Source organism: Macaca nemestrina, chromosome X, assembly GCF_043159975.1.
Source record: "Macaca nemestrina isolate mMacNem1 chromosome X, mMacNem.hap1, whole genome shotgun sequence".
NCBI classification, from domain to species: Eukaryota; Metazoa; Chordata; class Mammalia; order Primates; family Cercopithecidae; genus Macaca; species Macaca nemestrina.
Genome location: NC_092145.1, coordinates 119,548,790 through 119,567,094, shown reverse-complemented (window position 1 = coordinate 119,567,094; position 18,305 = coordinate 119,548,790). Strand labels below are relative to the sequence as shown.

Sequence of the window (18,305 nt, the reverse complement as noted above, 5' to 3'; positions counted from 1 at the left end):
CTGCTGCTCTGCCCTGGTCCAGCCTCCTGACAGCCTCCTGGATGGACCACTTGCAACAGATCTTAATTGGTCTCTCTGTGTCCACTCTTGCCCAGCTGTAATTTACTCCTCATGGATAGTCTTTCAATATTTAAGCCAGCAAAGGTCATGCTCCACTTCAAAACTTTCCAATGGTTTCCCATCTGACTTGACCCAAATCGAAAGCCAATGTGGTCTGTCCCCTGGCTCTCTCTCCAACCTCAGCTGCTATTACCCTCCCTGCTTGCTCACCATGCTCCAGCCACATTGGTCTCCCTGCTGTTCCCTGAATAAAGAAGTTCATTCTTAGGAGGCTGAGGCGAGAGGATCGCTTGAGCCCAGGAGTTAGACGTTACAGTGAGCTATGATCACGCCACTGTATTCCAGGCTGGACAATAGGGTGAGATCTTGTCTAAGAAACGAAGTTCATAAACTTCCTTCTCATCTTCGGCCTGTGCATTACTTTCCCCCCTCCTGAAATGTTCTGCCTTCAGATATTAGCATAGTTTCCTGCCTTTGTTCATTCATGTCTCTGACCCAACGGCACCTCCTCAAAGAGGCCCGCCTTGACCACCTTATCTAAAAATAGCACCCATATTACCTCTAATCCTTGACATTGCTTTATTTTCCATCTTGGTACTTAATCTGACATTTGGTGACATTTTTCATTTTCATTCTTATTTATTTATTTATTTTGAGACAGAGTCTCACTCTGTTGTCCAGACTGGAGTGCAATGGCACAATCTCAGCTCACTACAACCCCCACCTCCTTGGTTCAAGCGATTCTCCTGCCTCAGCCTCCCGAGTAGCTGGGATTACAGGCATGTGCCACCATGCTCAGTTAATTTTTGTATTTTTAGTAGAGATGGGGTTTCGCCATGTTGGCCAGGCTGGTCTCGAACTCCTGACCTTGGGTAATCTGTCCACCTCGGCCTCCCAAAGTGCTGGGATTACAGGTGTGAGCCACCGTGCCTGGCCCATTTTTCATGTTTAGATTGCCTCTCTTCCCCATGATTGCAGGAACTTTGTTTGTTTTGTTTATTGCTATATTCCTATTATCTGGAAGAAGAACTGACAAAAAGGGGTGCCACAAATTCTTGTTAATTCTCTTTGTCTACATTATGCAAGGTTCAAGTTCTTCCCAAATAGAATGTAGCATGGAAGTTCTTGCAGGTGCTCTCTCTCCTCAATGCAAGACACGGTCACCTCTGAGATACAGTTGGCTCACCCCTAAAATGCTAAAGCCCAGCGATCACACAGGTGCACATATTAAAGCACTTCCTTCCCATAAACTCCCAGAAGCAGAATTACTAGATCATGAGCTAAACTCCCAAATTAACCTCCTGAGATGTCAATGCTAATTCCTTTCCAATCAGCAGTGCTCCATTACGGTGTACTCTGGGCCTTCAGGCAAATAACAATGATGGTGGTGATGATGTTGATGATGATGATGATAATGTCCCCTTCACTCTTTGTTAACTGGAAAATAAACAGATCTCTTTAGTGGCAGGGAAACTTCTGGGTTATCAGGCCACCAATGAGGGTCCACGGGATGGGTTTTTAGGAGAAAAGAAGATCTTTTGGCAGCTTCCATCTCTGAAATTATGTACCCACCAACACTGTAAATTGTTTCCCCATGATGCCAAGTCATGTTTATTCAGGAATTCATTCACTTCATAATTCCTTCTGAGTATGTATTTTGTACATAAACTCCAAACATTTGCCAAACTGAAGAATATTCTTTGAAATAAAGGAATTTGGCTGGGCACGGTGGCTCACGCCTGTAATCCCAGCACTTTGGGAGACCGAGGCGGCTGATCATCTGAGGTCAGGAGTTTGAGACCAGACTGGCCAACATAGCGAAACCCCGTCTCTACCAAAAATGCAAAATTAGCCAGGCACAGTGGCAGGCGCTTGTAATCCCAGCTACTTGGGAGGCTGAGGGAGGAGAATCGCTTAAGCCCGGGAGGCGGAGGTTGCAGTGAGGCGAGATTGTGCCGTTGCACTCCAGCCTGGGTGACACAGCGAGACTCTGTCCTCCCCGCTCCCGCAAAAAAAAAAAAAAGGAATTTATAACTATCCTGGCATTCAGCAGTTTACAAGGGGCTTTCACTTCCGTTTTCTGAGTACAACTGAGTACAATTCTGCCCATTTTACAGATGAACAAACCAGAGGCACAGAGAGGAGGGATTTGCCTGAGGTTACACAATGCCTGTGAGTCACAGCCAAGACTAAGGATCCTGTGAGCTTCTCAGCACACACCACTCCCTCCTACAACACCCTGCCAGGTCCACCACCTCCGAAAGTGGAGAATCTTACGAAGGGCGACCTATGCACGCACCTGACTTTGAGCTGAGGGACAGTAGAATGAAGGAGTTATTTTTAAATGGCTTTTGCCGAGCTTGTGATGTCACTTCATTGATCACGCTGGGAGATGCGGTGCTGAGTTGTGCTATGGCAACTCAATTAAAGCTGGGAACTCCATTTCCTAGAAGCCCCTCCCTGCTATGATTCCGGGTTAGAGTTGGCCAAAAGAGAACCTTGTGCAAGAATTGTAGGGCGGAAGGCGAGCAGCAGTCACTGCCCTTGGCAGGTTTCCCGTCAGATACAGTGAAGGACAGAAACAGAGGGGCCCTGAGAGGCCCTGCAGCTCCTGGTTTATCCGGCTCTCTCCTCTGCTCCCTCCCAGCTAACATTTCCTGCTGTTGGCTCTGCTACCCAACAGCTGCCTCGGGCCCACCACCAGGGGCTTGGCTGTCGCGCCACATAGGGCGGGAGCTACATAGAGACCACAGCTCCCATAAACCTCGCCACGAACTCCCCCTCCGCAGCCCTGCTTCGGTGGCTAGATGTGCTTTGGCTTCTGGAATTTTCCTGCAAGCTCTGATTTGCCCAACTGCACCAGTGCTTCCGGCAACAGCTAGTGACTCTCTGATCCTCTGACTCCTCCTTCCAGACATTCACTTACCCAGCTCTTCCCACAGCTGTGAACGGTTTTATTCCTAGAATACTCACAGTGGCTCCGTTTCCCTGGTTGAATCCTGTTACGATACTTACAGATTTTGCTTAACATGAAAAACAGCATTAGAAAAAAACTGTTCTGGAGTGTAAGGCAGAATTCCACCTGATACTTAGAATCTATATATCTCATGTGCTTGATTTATAGATTGGATATGTGGGAACTAAGGAAAAAAGATTATTAAATGAACCAATGGAGGATGAATCATGTATGCTTTCAGTGTAGACCAAACTGGGGAAATAGATGAGAAAGGAATAACTGAAAAGATATAACCTTCTTTATCTTGTTTTTCTAAGCTCAAAAGATGGAAGAGGGGAAGGAGTTGGTAGTGAAGCCATTTTTGTAGTCTGGAAATTTTCTATCAAGGTTTACATAGTTCCTTAGGACATACCAAAGAAAATAATCAGTCCTATCTACCCTCTAAGTAACTATCTTCTCTTAAAAGAGAAAGGAGTGATTCTTATTTAGGAAATCTAGTTATTTAAATATAAAGTACGAAATTGAGCCTGGGCAACATAGGGAGACCTTGTCTCTACTAAAATTCGAAAAGAAAAAAAATTAGCCAGGGGTGGAGCACAAGTTGATAGTCCCAGCTACTTGGGGGCTGAGGTGAGAAGATCGCTTGAGCTCAGGAGGTTGAGGTTGCAGTGAGCGATGATCTCACCACTGCACTTTAGCCTGGGTGATACAGTGAGACCCTATCTCAAAATAGATACATTAATTAAATTAAACGTGAAATTACACGTGAACAGGAGCAAACCAATGTTCAGGGATTCTTAAACATTATCAAACCAACAGGATATTATCTCCCTGGATAATGCTGAGGTGGATAGTCAAAGCTCTAATGTTAATAAATAAATACATCAAAGATCTTTTCCTTTCTCTTCCTTATCGTAGCCCCCTCTCTTTGCAACAGAGAAAGGAGGTCTTAGAGCAGTTTCCAGTGAAGAAGAATTTTGAAATTCAGCGTTTTCTTCCTAGGAGCCTGTATGTATGTGAACGTTCTATGCCATTGTTCTTTCACAATCATACTTGTTTGTCTCCCTCTTCCACCCTCACGCAGTGAGCGTTTTCACCCAGTGTCTTTAAAACGTGCCTGCCTCAGGTGGCCGGTCACTTTATCAAATAAAAGGTGGCTGGCTTTGCCAATTTCTTTTCCCTACTCTGAATTAATAAGCCTGGCTCACAGCGCAGTAAAATTTTATTTCCACCAAGCAAATATAGATTGCTTTCTCCTTGGCTGCTTTTTAAAAGTCTTCTCACTCTCACTTGTGTCTAGAGCATCCACCGATCCCTGCAGCACTAATGCTGACAGTGGTCAAGAGTATGAAATGTTCTTAAGCCAGTCCTCAGTCCATGGATTCCTCCTGGCCATTGGTCACAGGAGTGCACAGGGGGACCACTGTGCAACCCAGACAACCACCAGCTCATCCTCACAAAGAAGAGATCGTCTCCACTCCTGGGACCCCCTGAGACCCCCAGAGACCCAAACTCTTGGCTCTGCCTGGAGTTTGACCTCCAACTTGCTGGATTTACTACTGGAGTCCTAGTTCTCTAGGGCTGCCACAACAAATTACCACAAACATGGTGGCTTCAAACCACAGAAACGCATCCTCTCACACTTCTGGAGACCAGGTGTCCACAGGGCTGTACTCCTTCTAGCTTCCGACGGCTGCCAGCAATCTTTAGCATTCCTTGGCATGTGTCCTCATCACTCCAATCTCTGCCTCTGTTGTCGAAACTCCTCTGTGTAGCTACATCTTCTCTCTGTCTCAAGTCTCTCTCTGTCTCTTTTTTTTTTTAATTTTAATTTTTTTTTTTTTTTTTTTTTTTTGAGACAGGGTCTCGCTCTGTCACCCAGGCTGCAGTGCAGTGGCGTGATCATAGCTCACTGCAACCTCTAACTCCTGGGCTCAAGTGATCCTCCTGCCTCGGCCACCCAAAGCGCTGGGATTACAGGTGTGAGCCACCGCGCCCAGTTTACCTTTCCCTTATAAGGACACTTGTCATTGGAATTTAGGGCCCACCTAGATGATCCAGGGATCCCTAACTTAATTACACCTGCAAAGACCCTTTTGCCAGGTAAGATCACATTCACAGGTTCCAGAGTTAGGAATGAGAACACATCCCTTGGGGACCGCCCTTCAACCCACCAGGCTTTGTCTGCCTGGACTCAGAAGTATTTCCTTTCCAGGTTTTTTTTTTTTTTTTTTTTTTTTTGAGACGGAGGCTTGCTCTGTTGCCAGGCTGGAGTGCAGTGGCGCAATCTCAGCTCACTGCAACCTCCGCCTCCCGGATTCAAGCGATTCCCCACCTCAGGCTCCCTGGTAACTGGGACTACAGGCTGGCACCACCACGCCCGGCTAATTTTTTATATTTTTAGTAGAGAAGGGGTTTCACCATGTTGGCCAGGATGGTCTCGATCTCCTGACCTCATGATTCACCCGCCTCGGCCTCCCAAAGTGCTGGGATTACAGGTGTAAGCCACCACACCCGGCCTTTCCTTTCAGTTTTAAAGAATTTTCAGGCCGGGAGCAGTGGCTCACACCTGTAATTCCAGCACTTTGGGAGGCCAAGGCGGGCAGATCATAAGGTCAGGAGATTGAGACTATCCTGGCCAACATGGTGAAACCCTGTCTCTACTAAAATACAAAAATTAGCCAGGCGTGGTGGCACGTGCCTGTAATTCCAGCTACTCAGGAGGCCGAGGCACAAGAATAGCTTGAACCCAGGAGGTGGAGGTTGCAGTGAGCCGAGATCGCACCACTGCACTTCAGCCTGGTGACAGACCAAGACTCTGTCTCAGAAAAGAAAATAAATAAATAAATAAATTTCTGGTTGGTGCTAAGGTTCACACCTTTCACACCGTAATCCCAACACTCTGAGAGGCCAAGGCAAGAGGATCACTTGAGCTCAGGAGTTCAAGACCAGCCTAGGCAACATAGTGAAACCCTTGTCTCTACAAAAAATTTAAAAATATCCAGATGTGATGTGCATGCCTGTAGTCACACCTACTCTGGAGGCAGAGGTGAGAGGATTCCATGAGCTCAGGAGTTTGAGGCTGCAATGAGCTATGATGGCACCACTGCACTCCTGCCTGGGCCACAGAACGAAACGCTGTCTCTTTAAAAAAAAAAAAAAAAAAGCCAGGCACGGTGTAGTCCCAGCACTTTGGGAGGCCAAGGTGGGTGGATCACTTGAGACCAGGAGCTCAAGACTAGTCTGGCCAACATGGCGAAACTCCATGTCTACTAAAAAAAAAAAAAAAAAAAAAAAAAAAAAAAAAAAACAATTAGCCAGGCATGGTGGCACATGCCTGTAATCCCAGCTACTCGGGAGGCTGAGGTAGGAGGATCGCTTGAGCCTGGGATATCGAAGCTGCAGTGAGCCGTGATCATGCCACTGCACTGCAACCTGAGCGACAGAGTGAGACCCTGTCTCAAAAAACAAAACAAAAACAAAAACAAAAAATTTAAGCCAATGTATTTCTTCTCCTTTAAGAGGCAGTTTATGGCTGGTGCTGGTGTTGGCTCTGATTTGAACAAAACTAATTGTGTCAAACCAAGTAGTTTGACATCCTTAGGAGTCTAGCAGAATTCCTGGCCCTGTTTCTGAGTGGTTTTAGGATGTCGCCAGAGTGCAATGCTGATTTCAGCACTGCCATTCACTTATGTCCTTCAGGTTTCTGGATCATTCTAGCTCTCTCTGCCTAACCATAACTGTCACCAGGCAGGCAGGGTTTACAATGACTGTGTAGGTGATTTCAGGTCGTTATCTTATTTCTTTTAACGCACATATCTGCCATTATCTTGAGCCTAGTTTTGTTTTGCTTTTTTTTAACAAGACCTTAACAAGAACAAACATTGTCTTTTTTTTTTTTTTTTTTTTTTTTTTTTTTTTTTTTTTTTTTTGAGACGGAGTCTCGCTCTGTCGCCCAGGCTGGAGTGCACTGGCCGGATCTCAGCTCACTGCAAGCTCCGCCTCCCGGGTTTACGCCATTCTCCTGCCTCAGCCTCCCGAGTAGCTGGGACTACAGGCGCCCGCCACCTCGCCCGGCTAAGTTTTTGTATTTTTTTTAGTAGAGACGGGGTTTCACCGTGTCAGCCAGGATGGTCTCGATCTCCTGACCTCGTGATCCGCCCGTCTCGGCCTCCCAAAGTGCTGGGATTACAGGCTTGAGCCACCGCGCCCGGCCCAAACATTGTCTTTTTAAGGGAAGAATGGCTGTAGAATCATGGGACTGGAGGAAGGCAGCAACAGGCCGTCATGAAAAGTTGAGAGAGGAAGTGGCCACCCTTGGGTATCAATTAAAGAAAATGGTTGAGAGTTTCTCAATGTTCTGCACAGTACGGTTCAACTCAATCAAGAAGCAGTCCCTAAAAGGCAGACAGTAACTGTTCAATTGAACTGATTGGGGACGGATGGATGAGTAACAAAAATTGGCCTTACGTGGAACCCACATATCCCACACATGTATAGCAATTCAGAGTTTATTCAACCAAATTCTGTGGCCACAGATACAAGATCACTTGATTTAGCCAAACTGTGATGACGGACTCTTCCTTCATTATGTGAATTGTTATTATGCCTTCATGATAATAACTAATTATGCCTTCATGATAACAACTAAGATGAGTTTGGGATGAAAAGGTAACAATGACATAAACTGACTCATAGGCTCAGGTAGAGGTTGGGCAACAGGGTAGAAGAATGACTCAAAAATTATATTTGAGGTTGATTGTGGTGACTCATGCCTCTAATCCCAGCAGTTTGAGAGGCCAAGATGGGAGGATTGCTTGAAACCAGCAGTTCAAGACCAGCGTGGGCATAGTGAGACCCTGTCTCTCCCAAAAAAAAAAGAAAAGAAAACCAGAAAAAAAAAAGATTGACAGTTTAGAGAAGAAGAGAACATTGAGTCTTAGAAAAGTCAGAACCGGAAGGGACATATATTAATACAAATTGGATGGAAGTTAAGCAAGACAATCAAGAAGAGGTGGGTGGTATTTTGTTAAGAGAAGAGGCTGAAGAAACGCTGATCTTACTTGGACACGTCTGAGAGTACAATTCAGAGAACCTGTGAGCTCCAGGGAGAAATACTAAAAGCTTAATTCTGGCCTGAAACCAGTGCCCAAAGGAGTGAGTTTTCTCTACCTTCCAGCCCTAAGAGCTTGTGAGGCAGCCTGAGGGAAAAACATCAGAAATTTTTAAAAGTCTGATGTGCACATTAAGTTGTATCAAATTGTATTTAGGGACTAGGCAAAGCTCCTGTAATTCACAGACCAAGAAAATACAGCCAGCCTGGGCAACATGGCAAAACCCTGTCTCTACAAAAAACACAAAAATTAGCCGAGCATGGTGGTGCATGCCCGTAGTCCCAGCTACTCTGGAGGTTAAGAGGGGAGGATCGCTTGATCCTGGGAGGTGGAGATCATGCCACTGCACTCTAGCCTGGGCGACAGAGTGAGACCCTGTCTCAAACAAACAAACACCACAGAAAAGAAAAGAAAATATAGACCAAGGCCGGGCATGGTGGCTCACACCTGTAATCCCAGCACTTTGGGATGCCAAGGCAGGCAGATCATGAGGTCAAGAGATCGAGACCGTCCTGGCTAACACAGTGAAACCCTGTCTCTACTAAAAATACAAAAACTAGCTGGGCATGGTGGCGTGTGCCTATAGTCCCAGCTACTCAGAAGGCTGAGGCAGGAGAATTGCTTGAACCCGGGAGGCAGAGGTTGCAGTGAGCCGAGATTGTGCCACTGCATTCCAGCCTGGCAACAGAGCAAGACTCCATCTAAAAAAATAAATACGTAAATAAATATATATACCAAAGTTCCTCACCTTTTGGTAAGACAGATGTGTTGGTGACCAAAACAGAACAAATGGAATCCTGAATGAGACTGAAGGGCTGCAGCTATGTGGTAGAAAAGACAGGAGACTACCCTAAGGGCTCTTTGCCTACAACACAGATGCCTAACAATATTTTTTTTCTAAGGTTCTCAATGATAGTTGGGTGTCATTTTTATATATTGTGTTTTGAAATTATAATCCAAGCATTTAAATAGAAGAGAGGCCTAAGGTAAACATCTCGGGTGACCAGATGATTTTCCTATACGACTTTTTTTTTTTCTTAGATGGAGTCTCACTCTGTTGCCCAGGCTGGAGTGCAATGGCTCGATCTCAGCTCCCTTCAACCTCCGCTTCATGGGTTTCAACGATTCTCGTGCCTCAGCCTCCCAAGTAGCTGGGATTACAGGCGTGTGCCACCACGTCCGGCTAATATTTGTATTTTTAGTAGAGAATAGTAGTTTCACCATCTTGGCCAGACTGGTCTTGAACTCCTGACCTCAAATGATCCACCCAACTCGGCCTCCCAAAGTGCTGGGATTACAGGCATGAGCCACCGCACCCAGCCACTATATGACTCTTGTAGTCATTTTTCACCCACTAGGGCTCAGTCAACTCATAGTAGTAATAAAACCCTTGTACTCATACAGTGCTTTACTGTGAAGAAGTATTCTAGACAGTATTTCATTTGATTATTTCCTAAAGTCCTGGTGAGGAGACATGCCCTGAAGGCCCAAGCCTTTGAGAAGGAAGGAGCCCACCAAGAAGGAGGTCATTCTGGAAGCTCCCAGCTGTGTCAGTGAAGGTCAGTGCAGTACCCTGAGGCCGTTATCACTCATAGGTCCAAAGTCAATGAGACAGAGTGGTAATTGGAACCCAAAAGGGGAAAGTCCCATAAAGAAGCTACCTTGAAAAGAGCTATGACCTTTTGTCTAGGAACACACCCACACTGCAGTGACCTCGTAGGGGAAAAACCAGGAACGTAGATCCCTGGCTTCACTCTACCCTGTTGCTTTACAGACAGGGTCTCACTCACTCTGTCAGCCAGGCTGGAGTGCAGTGGCGCAATCACAGCTCACCTTAACCTCAAACTCCTGGGTTCAAGCGATCCTCTCACCTCAGCCTCCCAAGTAGCTAGGACTACAGGTGCGTGCTGTCACATTCGGCTAATTTTTAATTTTTTTTTTTTTTTTTTTTTGCTTTTGGTATAGATGAGATCTTACTATGTTACCCAGGCTGGTCTCAAACTCCTGGCCTCAAGAGATCCTCCTGCCTTGGCTTCCCACATCTTCCTTTGATTTCTTGCTGGAGCTCCCCCTTAGCCAAACCCAAGCAGAAGTCAGAGGGACAGAGAGCAGGGTGGAGGAAACTGGAGAGCAGGTCTGAGAAGCAACAGAAGTTATCTAGCGCTACCTGAGTGACCAGGATTTTCTTCCTTAATTGAACCCTTCCATGCCATATCATCGCATCATTTAACTCTCACCATCCCTGGAAGTAAATGGTATTTTCCCTAGTTTAGATGTGAAAAAATAGTGACCAAGAGAGGTTAAATGATTTAGCCAAGGTCCCTCAGTTAGTAGATAGGGGGGCCATGATATGACCCAAGTTTGCTGACACCAGAGTTTGTTCTCCTAACCACCACCCAGTTCAGCCTCCTCAATACCACGGAGCCTTCACAGGATCGAGATGGCTCTAAGAATCAGATAAGACAGCAAAGGGTGCCAGGCACAGTGGCTCATGCCTATAATCCCAGCACTTTGGGAGGCCGAGACAAGTGGGGATCACTTGAACCCAGGAGTTTGAGACCAGACTGGACAATAAAGTGAGATCCTGTCTCTTAAAAAAAAAAATTATGGCCGGGCGCGGTGGCTCAAGCCTGTAATCCCAGCACTTTGGGAGGCCGAGACGGGCGGATCACGAGGTCAGGAGATCGAGACCATCCTGGCTGACACGGTGAAACCCCGTCTCTACTAAAAAATACAAAAACTTAGCCGGGCGAGGTGGCGGGCGCCTGTAGTCCCAGCTACTCGGGAGGCTGAGGCGGGAGAATGGCGTAAACCCGGGAGGCGGAGCTTGCAGTGAGCTGAGATCTGGCCACTACACTCCAGCCTGGGCGACAGAGCGAGACACCGTCTCAAAAAAAAAAAAAAAATTATGGCCGGGCACAGTGGCTCACACCTGTAATCCCAGCACTTTGGGAGGCCAAGGCGGGAGGATCACCTGAGGTCAGGAGTTTGAGACCAGCCTGACCAACACGGAGAAACCCCATCTCTACTAAAAATACAAAATTAGCTGGGCCTGGTGGTGCACGCTTGTAATCCCAGCTACTCGGCAGGCTGAGGCAGGAGAATGGCTTGAACCTGAGAGGCAGAGGTTGCGGTGAGCCGAGATCCTGCCGTTGCACTGCAGCCTGGGCAACAACAGCGAAACTCCGTCTCAAAAAAAAAAAAAAAATTTTTTTTTACTTAGCCAGGTGTGGTGGTGCATGCCTGTAGTCCCAGCTACTCGGGAGGCTGAGGTGGGAAGATGGCTTGAACCCAGGAGGCAGAGGATGCAGTGAGCTGAGATGGCGCCACTGCAGTCCAGCCTGGGGGGCAGAGCAAGATCCTGTCAAAATAAAATAAATAAAATAAAATAAAATAAAATAAAATAAAATGAAATAAAATACAGCAAAGGAGATGCTCCTGCATCACAGCAGATGTTGCTCTTACCATCCTTTGAAACCCTTAAAACCAAAACAGACACACCAACTGTCTTCAGGGACCACAGAAGAGGGGACATTGAGAAAACTTGCTTTGAGAGGAAGCAACTATGAGAGAGGAGAGGGAAGCCGAATTGGGAAGAAAGGAAGAAGCAGGAACCAGAGGCTGGCCTGCCTGGAGACGCAGAGGCAGGAAATTCCCCAGGCGCAGCCGAGGCAGGCGTCATCAGAGGGAAGAGGACTGAGGTGGGGAGGCCCGCAAGGGGGGTAGACTTTGGGCAAGCTAATCGCAGGCCACCATGCAAACGCCTCTGGTTTCATTCACCCTGCAAGCTGGTGACATGAATATTTTCTCAAAGGTAGAACTGAACTAATTGGAGACATAACTATGCCTCAAAGGTACTCCGCACATATTTCAGCAGAGCCAGGGGAAATCAGTGAGTCAGGCCACTAGAAAGAGCTGCTCAACCTTAGGGATAGTTCTAGCTGGCTGGGGGCAAGAGGATTCAGTGTAACAAATGGCTTTCCGCAGGGGTCCCTTCTCCCCTTATGCTCACATTAGAATTTTCCCTTGACCTGTTGAATGATGGAAGAGAAATCCCTGCTGGCCAGTTTCACATGAGCTTCTCACAACTCGAGGAGGGAATGAGTGCCAGGCTCACATTTATTTACATAGTCCTGGGAAATGTGTTCTGCACATATTTCTTACTTAAATATGTATTTCTTATTTAAATCAACCTGCGTGTAAAAAATATTGATTTCCTTTTACAAAGAGGAATTCGAGGCTCAGAGAGTTGAAGTTATTTCCCGAGGTCGCACTAGTTACTAGGAAAACAGAGTTCCAATATCCAGGCCCTCAGATCCCAGTACGTATTTCAAGTGACTCTGATATATTCTGTATTTCTTAAATTCAGAAAATTCAATGGAGGGTAGCCCACTTGGAGAAGGAACAAGATGTACACCACAGCAGCACGGGGAAGGGGGAGGCTATGCAGATCTAGCGGAACACCTAGAGATCTTAACTGAGAAGAGACTAACCACGAGCCATAAATGTACCAATGTAACTTTGAAAAGAAGGATGGCCACAGCAGAGGCTCACGCCTGTAATCCCAGCATTTTGGGAGGCCGAGGCGGGTGGATCACCTGAGGTCAGGAGTTCAAGACCAGCCTGGCCAACTGGTGAAACCCCATCTCTAGTAAAAATACAAAAAAATGGCTGGGTGCAGTGGCTCATGCCTGTAATCCCAGCACTTTGGGAGGCTGAGGTGGGCAGATCATGAGGTCAGGACTTTGAGACCAGCCTGACCAACATAATGAAACCCGTCTCTACTAAAAATACAAAAAAAAAAAAAAAAAAAAAATTAGCTGGGCATAGTGGCAGGTGCCTGTAATCCCAGCTACTTGAAAGGCTGAGGCAGGAGAATTGCTTTAACCCGGGAGGCAGAGGTTGCAGTGAGCCAAGATCACGCCACTGCACTCCAGCCTGGGCGACAGTGGGAGACTCTGTCTCAAAATAAATAAAGAAAAATGCAAAAAATTAGCTGGGCATGGTGGCATGCACCTGTAATTCCAGCTACTCAGGAGGCTGAGGCAAGGGAATCACTTGAACCCGGGAGGCGGAAGTTGCAGTGAGCCAAGATTGCACTCCAGCCTGGGTGACAGAGTGAGACTCTGTCTCAAAAAAAAAAAAACAGAAGGTCTGCCACAATAGTTATTATTTGTAATTTGCCCTTGGCATTATTTTTAACTATTTCTTGTGAAAGTTTCCAAACAAACACAAAAGATCACAATAAACCTCCCTGTACCCCTTACCCAGCTTCAATAGCATTTAACATTTGTTGATGCTTCTTTTATTCTTTTTTTTTTTTTTTTTTGAGATAGAGTCTCACTCTCTTGCCCAGTCTGGAGTGCAGTGGCACAATCTTGGCTCACTGCAGCCTCAACCTCCTGAGCTCAGGCGATCCTCCCACCTCAGCCTCCCAATTAACTGGGACCACAGGAGTGTGTGTCACCATGCCCAGCTTTTTTTTAAGAGATGGGGTTTCACCATGTTTCCCAGGCTGGTCTCAAACTCCTGAGCTCCAGTGATCCACCCACCTTGGCCTCCCAAAGTGCTGGGATTACAAGAGTGAGTCACTGAGCCTGGCTGCCTTCCAACAATTTGAGCATACCAAGCTCTTCCCTGCCTCAGGTCCTTTGCACTTACTGTTCCCCAAGCCTGTAAGTCAAGTTCTTCCCCCATTTCCATGCATGACTGCCTCCTTGAATCTCAGTTTAAATGTTACCTTGTCCCTTACCATCCTAGTTAGAGTAACCCCTACTGCCCCCAGCCACACACACACACCCTGATTCTCCATCACAATATCCAGTTTATTTTCTTTAGAGCACCTACCATAGCTGGAATCACTGTTATGAGTTCACTTGATTATTAACCGTCTCTTAAATAGGATACAAGCACAAGGGAGCAGGCCCCACATTGCTTCATCCTCAGACCATCCTACTGCTACAGCATGCCATAGAACAGGCATTCAATAACCATTTTTGCTTACTGTTAAACTTGTCTCCTGCCAAGATTAGTCCTGATCAGAACCTTAGGACATTGTGTCAAGTCTAGTTTCCTGCACAAAGGAAAATGGTGAAGAACCTAAAGATGTAGGAGAGGCAAAGGTAGTGAAGTTCATCAGAAAAGGAATGAAGAGTAGATTCATGGACTTTGAGCATGGACATAACCATCATCCCATTCATTCATTTAACAAACGTCTATTGAGTGCCTACTATGAAGCAAAATGATGGTGCTGAGTCTTAGGAAATACATCAATATGGAGAAGATGGTGCTAGCACTCAAGGGGGAATAAACATGTAAACAGACACTATTACAGTATGGTAAGTACTAAACTAAAGATCCACATGAAATGCCATCGCAGTACAAAAGAGAGTAACAGGTTCTGCCTAAGGAAGACAGGAAAGGCTTCACTGAGGAGGTAACATGTGAGCTTTCACTTGAAAAATGAGTAAGATGGCCAGGCGTGGTGGCTCACGCCTATAATCCCAGCACTTTGGGAGGCCAAAGTGGGTGGATCACAAGATCAGGAGATTGAGAGCATCCTGGCTAACATGGTGAAAACCCGTCTCTACTAAAAATACAAAATATTAGCCAGGCGTGGTGGCACATGCCTATGGTCCCAGCTACTCAGGAGGTTGTCAGGAGAATCACTTGAACCCGGGAGGCGGAGGTTGCAGCAAGCCGAGATCGCGCCACTGCACTCCAGCCTGGGTGACAAAGTGAGACTCCGTCTCAAAAAACAACAACAACAACAAAAATGAGTAAGAGTTCACCAAGTGGAAAAGCAGGGTAGAGCACTCCAAACAGAAATCCACGGGTTGCTGCTCCTCCCTCTCTCTCTCTCTCTCTCTCTCTCCCTCTTTTCTTTTCCTTGCAATATATTCATTGAAAAAAAATGGGGTGATTTGTCCTATAGAATGACCTGTTACATTGGGGTTTTGCTTATTGCATCCCAGAATGTCTTTAACAGGTTCCTCTGCCCCCTGTATTTCATATAAATTGGTAGTGGAATCTAGAAGTTTTATCAAAGTCAGATTTGATTTTTTTTTTTTTTTTTTTTTTTGGCAACAATACGTCATAGGCGATGTTGTAAACCTCTATCAGGAGGTAAATGAGAGCTCCTTTTTTTGGTCATATGGTAGCCATTGATGATTAATGCCTAAATCTGTTACTTCAGTAACTATTTGGAAAATAATGATATTCTAATTCAAAAGTTCTCAAACTTTTTGAACTTAGAATTCTTCTATGCTCTTAATAATCATTGAGGATCCCCCAAAGAGCGTTTGTTTATATTGGTTATATCTATACATATTCATCATACTTAATATTAAAACTGAGAAATTTTTAAATGCATTAGTTCATTTAAAAATAATAACCACTGGGCATGATGGTGCATGCCTGTAATCCCAGCACTTTGGGAGGCTGAGGTGGGAGGATTGTTTGAGCCCAGGAGTTCGAGGCTGCAGTGAACTGTGATCGTGCCACTACACTCTGGCCTGGGTGACAGAACAAGGCCCTATCTCTATTAAATACATAAATATCTGGCCGGGCATGGTGGCTCACGCCTGTAATCCCAGCACTTTGGTAGGTTGAGGCGGGTGGATCACCTGAGACCAGGAGTTCGAGACCAGCCTGGCCAACATGGTGAAACCCTATCTCTACTAAAATTACTAAAATTAGCTGGGCATGATGGTGCATGCCTGTAATCCCAGCTACTCAGGAGGATGAGGCAGGAAAATCGCTTGAACCCGGGAGGCAGAGGTTGCAGTGAGCCGAGATCGTTCCACTGCACTCCAGCCTGGGCAACAGAGTGAGACTCCATCTCATAAAAACAAACAAACAAACAGCAAAAAAAAAACCATAAGTATCATAAGCATATTTTATGAAAAATAACTATATTCCCAAAACAACAAAAAAGTAATGAGAAAAGTGGCACTGTCCATTTGTTTAAATCTCTTTGATGTCTAGCTTAATAGAAGACAGCTAGATTCTTATGGCTTCTATTTTCAAACTGTTGTAATATGTTGCTTTGGGTGAAGTACATGAAAAATATCCAGCTTCGCACAATATGTAGTTAGAAAAGGGAGGAACATTTTAATAGCCTCTACAGATAATTATGGAGATTCTTTTCTGAAAGTGGTTGTGTCATAAAGGTTAATTGCAATGTGGAATCTGAAACCACATCAATGTCCTCTTCATACTCTGTTTCATTAAAATATATTATATACTTTGGATCTCTTTATGTCAGTTATATCTATTTATAGTTACCATACTTTTTTTTTTTTTTTTTTTTTGAGACGGAGTCTCGCTCTGCCGCCCAGGCTGGAGTGCAGTGGCCGGATCTCAGCTCACTGCAAGCTCCGCCTCCTGGGTTCACGCCATTCTCCTGCCTCAGCCTCCCGAGTAGCTGGGACTACAGGCGCCCACAACCGCGCCCGGCTAATTTTTTGTATTTTTTAAAGTAGAGACGGGGTTTCACCGTGTCAGCCAGGATGGTCTCGATCTCCTGACCTCGTGATCCGCCCGTCTCGGCCTCCCAAAGTGCTGGGATTACAGGCTTGAGCCACCGCGCCCGGCCTATAGTTACCATACTTAATATTAAAACTGAGAAATTTGAAAATGTATTAGTTCATTTAAAAATAACAATCGGCCAGGCGCGGTGGCTCAAGCCTGTAATCCCAGCACTTTGGGAGGCCGAAACGGACGGATCACGAGGTCAGGAGATCGAGACCATCCTGGCTAACACGGTGAAACCCCGTCTCTACTAAAAATACAAAAAAAGTTAGGCGGGCATGGTGGCGGGTGCCTGTAGTCCCAGCTACTCTGGAGGCTGAGGCAGGAGAATGGCGTGAACCCGGGAGGCGGAACTTGCAGTGAGCTGAGATCCGGCCACTGCACTCCAGCCTGGGCGACAGAGCGAGACTCCGTCTCAAAAAAAAATAATAAAATAAAAATAAAAATAAAATAAAAATAAAAAAATAAAATAAAAATAACAATCATTGCCGGGTGCGGTGGCTCACGCCTGTAATCCCAACACTTTGGGAGGCCAAGGAGGGTGGATCACGAGGTCAAGAGATCGAGACCATCCTGGCCAACATGGTGAAACCCCGTCTCTACTAAAAATATAAAAATTAGCTGGGAATGGTGACACACACCTGTAGTCCCCGCTACTTGGGAGGCTGAGACAGGAGAATCGCTTGAGGTTGCAGTGAGCCGAGATCTGCCACTGCACTCCAGCCTGGCAACAGAGCAAAACTTTGTTGCAAAAATAAAAAATAAATAAAAAATAAATAACAATCACATCGCTTCTTGGCCTTTTGACTAAGATGAAGTCTAAAAATAACTATCACTGGGCTCAGTGGCACATGCCTGTAATCCCAGAACTTTGGGAGGCTGAGGTGGGAGGATTGCTTGAGCCCAGGAGTTCGAGGCTGCAGTGAGCTATGATCCTGCCACTGCATTCTGGCCTGGATGATGGAGCAAGGCCCTGTCTCTATTAAATAAATAAATAGATTTATTTTATTACATATAACATATTTTATGAAAAATAACTATATTCCCCAAAACAAACAAACAAAAAGGAACGAGAAACGTGGCACTGTCCTTGTTGTTTTGGGTGAAGTACATGAAAAACATCTGGCTTCACACAATATATAGTTTGAAAAGGGAGAAACATTTTAATAGCTTCTACAGATAATTATGGATATTCTTTTTTGAAAGTGGTTGCGTCATAAAGGTTAATTGCAATGTGGAATCTGAAACCACATCAATGTCCTCTTTATACTCTGTTTCATTAAAATCTATTTTGTACTTTGAATCTCTTACTCATCCTTGATTGTGTAACATCATGCATTAGTCATTTCAAAAATATTGGTTTACTGCATTTTACAGGTATTGCAAATGTTGACACATTTCATTACACAATATCCAAAATGTCCCATTCATTAATGTCACCATCAATCTCATCAGAAAAGTCTAAGTATTGAGAAGATATTAAACTTACAGTGGCAGATACAAGTTTCCCAAAATTCCCATTTTCATTTGAAAGCTCCAATTTTATTACTGGCAACAAATACTGTCAAATTGTTTCCCTTGAAGTGACAAGGCTCACTTCTTAATTTTCAATAAAATGTCTGCCAAATACCACTGTCTGACTA

General features: G+C 45.4%; 1 long non-coding RNA gene across 1 annotated transcript in view; it reads right to left on the bottom strand.

Annotated features, from left to right (window-relative positions):
• Positions 1 to 1,469: 1,469 nt before the first annotated feature.
• Positions 1,470 to 18,305, bottom strand: part of LOC105500027 (uncharacterized) — a 41,671-nt gene continuing 24,835 nt past the window's right edge. Inside the window, exon 3 of the long non-coding RNA XR_011618366.1 lies at positions 1,470 to 1,497. This is a non-coding gene — a long non-coding RNA (uncharacterized lncRNA). The remainder of the gene's footprint in view (positions 1,498 to 18,305) is intronic.